Genomic DNA, 3,851 nt, shown 5'->3' on the forward strand with positions numbered 1-3,851 from the left:
AAGGACACAACGTCGGGCCCCTGACGGGATTCGAACCCACGACCTTACGGTTGCGAGTCCGAGAGACTGACCACTAGGCCACCGACGCCACTAAATAGAACCTCTTCTGCGTCAAGAACTTTTGTTTCGGTCTAGTTCACCATGTTCTGTAAAAGGGCAAATGAAAAGGTTCCTGCGAACAATTTACAATACCAGGCGCCGACCTAGGTACCCCCCTCCCCTGCTTCTCTTTGTTTTGGTTTTTCAACTAGCCGCCTAGTCTTTTCCCAAGATTTTCAGAGATACGTTTCCTTCCATACCCCCCTTTTTTAGGGTTCTGTAGTGTCATTTTCTGACTAAAGATTGCTGGTAATACGGTAGTTCCTTTTATTCTATTCAGTCATTAACAAACACAGGCATAACGTATTATCTGACAAGAGATATTTGAGCTCATCTTGTTATTCGTTAAAATATAACAGTTACACCGACATAAAGTTATGTGTTAATACAGGACCCTTGAAAAGAAATTGGACGCCACTTCCTGATTGTATGTTCTGTACAGTTCATCCCCCCCCCCTCACCCCCCCCCTACCCAAACAAAACGAAAAAAAGGTAGAAGAAAAATTAATCAGTTGGTATTCCAAAAAGATCTGCCTCCAACCAGCAGGAAGAGCTAACTCTTCAGCTAATGGGAAAAACTGGGATTGGCTTTGGTATATCGTCCTTGTCGGACTTCATTACTCCCAGCGAAACAAAAAAAATGAAGACACAAAAAAAAATGCAAAAAGCGTATTTGAGTTGATCTAATAATGGCTTGAATTTAGGGATATTGGTTTTTACATCACGATGAATAATATAAGGTTCCTTTCTCGTCCAGTTTAATACCAGCCCAACGTTCACAAGACGCACTTTTTAAAGAGTACATTTTATTAAATAACGGCATATCAACAAGCTCATTTATAATTAAAAAAAAACCCAACCTTTTTGTTCCGTCCTTTGTCCTGAATTGGTGCCACATATTAATTGTAAGTTACATAAAAGCGCCATCAAGGGAGTAATTGTTACGTTTGGAAATAAACAAACAAGCAAACAATCTTCACCATCCTCCACCCTCCCCCCGCACCCCCCCCAATGGAACAAAACAATAACAACTACATCACCACCACCACCACCAACAACAGCAACAACATCGATGATGATGATGATGATGATGATGATGATGATGATGATGATGATGATGATGATGAGGAGGAGGAGGAGGAGGAGGAGGAGGATGATGATGATGCAAACACCAAATCCAAGAAAAGAAAGGAAAATTGTCAAGAATTTACTGATGATGATGATGAAGATGATGGTGATGATGACGATGATAGTGGTGGTGGTGGTGGTGGTGGTGGTGAAGATGGTGATGATGATGATAATGATGACGATGCTGATGATTATGATTCTGAGGACGATAAGCAGGAGAAGGAGGAAAAGGAGGAGGATGAGTACAGCTCGTACACAAACCTTTTGTTACTGGTATCTTATATTGGGAGCAAAGATGAGTTTATGCTGCTTTTTAAGTTGTTGATTTGTTTCTCTTCATTTCTTTGAGTATTTCAAGTATAGCTGCTATTAGCCAAACAGGATATCACATTACTCGGTACAGTCATTTGAGTCTCAACCTGTCGCGGGCACGAATAATAGCATTGGAAACGACGCCATTAGCGGTGCGTGTGTATGTATGTGTGTGTGTGTGTGTGTGTGTGTGTGTGAGAGAGAGAGACAGACAGAAAGGGTGAGTGTGTATGTGTGTGTATGTGTGTGTATGTGTATATGTGCGTGTGTGTGGGTGTATGTGTGTGTTTGTTTGTGAGGGTTTGTGTGAGAGAGAGAATGAGAGAGAGAGATAGGGAGAGGGATAGACAGAAGGGAAACAGACAGACAGACAGACAGACAGACAGACAGACAGACAGACAGACAGACAGACAGACAGACAGACAGACAGACTGACAGATTGACAGAAAGACAGTCAGAAAGGCAGACAGAGAGACAGATAGACAGACAGACGGACAGACACCCAAAGGTCCATAATATATATCTTTCCCTTTTTTTCTGTTCCTCTCTGAATGTCTGTATCCTTCTCAAGACTACGGATACTTCTGGACATAAGCCAGCTGTCTTAATGTCTTCAGATGGTCTAATCCCCCTCCTCACTTTTCGTGTCCACTTGTCAGCCCGCCTTTCTTTATTCCCTCGTTGCCACCTCATCAACATTTCGCCACATCGAAATACTTTTTTTTAGCCCATCATCATTATCTACAAGAACTGCCTAAACAGCATTCACCGCATCTCCTAGCCTGAGGGACTTCGTGTCACGTACGAAGACAATGAAATTGTCGGGACTGAGAGAAAGGGCGCGAAGCGTCGCCATAGCATTTAATTTCCCTGGAGCTTGGCCAGGAAATGCAGAGTTCAAACGGCCATTCGTGGTGTTCGACGCATGCCACGTTGGCTGGCGTGAGGGTCTTCAAGTTTTGGCGCGCGTGTAAACGGATGATGGAGGGAGCTGTCACATGACTATGACAACCACGCCTGAGAGGAGCGCGGGAAAAGAAATTGATGAGCTTTCCGGTCAGCTAGAAAGATGAAAGCATTGCTAGTGTATGATTAGGGGAATATCTCTTGCGTTTTTGGTGTAATAAGTACGTTATCTGACAAACAAGAACAGATGGTCAATGGGGAAACACTAGGATAATAATTTACGTTCTTTTTAGGGGGTGTCTGATTTTTTTAAAAATAGAGCACATGAGCGAAGAATGGAACCATGATTGCCGATGTCTGCTTCACATCTGGCACTTGATGATGAATAAGTAAGTTGAGCAACTTACTTCCTCTACGTCTACCGCCCAGACAACGCTGTGACTCTCACACTGCTTTAACGTTAGAATCGTTTGTCAAGACACCAAGACTATACAAAGATCGAAGTAAATAACGTTAGGAACACATTTAAAAAAATGCTGCCACGGCTTTGGAAGAAACATTGCCAGCATGCCAGTTTTAGAAGCGACGAAGGAATGCATTCCACTTCTGATGGATTATCTGATATTTTTTAGCATCTGTCAGGTATTTTTTTTGTGTTGAAAAAATGCAAGCTAGATTTGTAAACTTCACTGAGGGGCTTTGTGACATGACAGTGCGACCAAAGAAAGGTCTTTAACTCAATCTATCATTGACAACACATGAAGAGCCTCTTCGCAAAAAGCTAAATAAGTCATATCTGAAATAAAAATACCTCCTGCATTTGTTTCACCACCACTCCCCTTGTTGTTTTCCAGAATCCCAAATTTTCTCTCATCCTATCCCTCAAAATCGCTCATAGACCCGATACATCATTTTTTAAAACAAAAAAAGGCAATTAACTTCTGTTTTATCACTACAAATGAGCAATATTCAAAATTTCTGATAAAAGAGGGCGGGTAAAAGAGAGATTAACATCCGACAACAACATAACTTGATCTATTGTTTACTATAAAGCAACCAAGCTATCTCTCCACACCGTTCCATTAAAACCGTTTTGATGCAACATTTATCAAATTATACAACTGCTGTGAAATCCTTTGACCACAGACAACAAATCAATAGTTTCCCCACCAAGATGTAGCGGTTTGGCCCTGAGTGGACAGGGTCGAAACTGACTACCAATTAAGTTATCTTAATTATTTGTGGTGATGGACGTGGAAGAGGTACTAATGACAGACAGTACCTAATATTATTGATTATACCTGTTTCTGGAGGAAAGGCAAATAAAGAGAGGGAAAGAGAGATAGAGAGAGAGGGAGAGAGAGAGAGAGAGAGAGAGAGAGAGAGAGAGAGAGAGAGAGAGAGAG

Source organism: Aplysia californica, unplaced genomic scaffold, assembly GCF_000002075.1.
Source record: "Aplysia californica isolate F4 #8 unplaced genomic scaffold, AplCal3.0 scaffold00478, whole genome shotgun sequence".
Taxonomy (NCBI): domain Eukaryota; kingdom Metazoa; phylum Mollusca; class Gastropoda; order Aplysiida; family Aplysiidae; genus Aplysia; species Aplysia californica.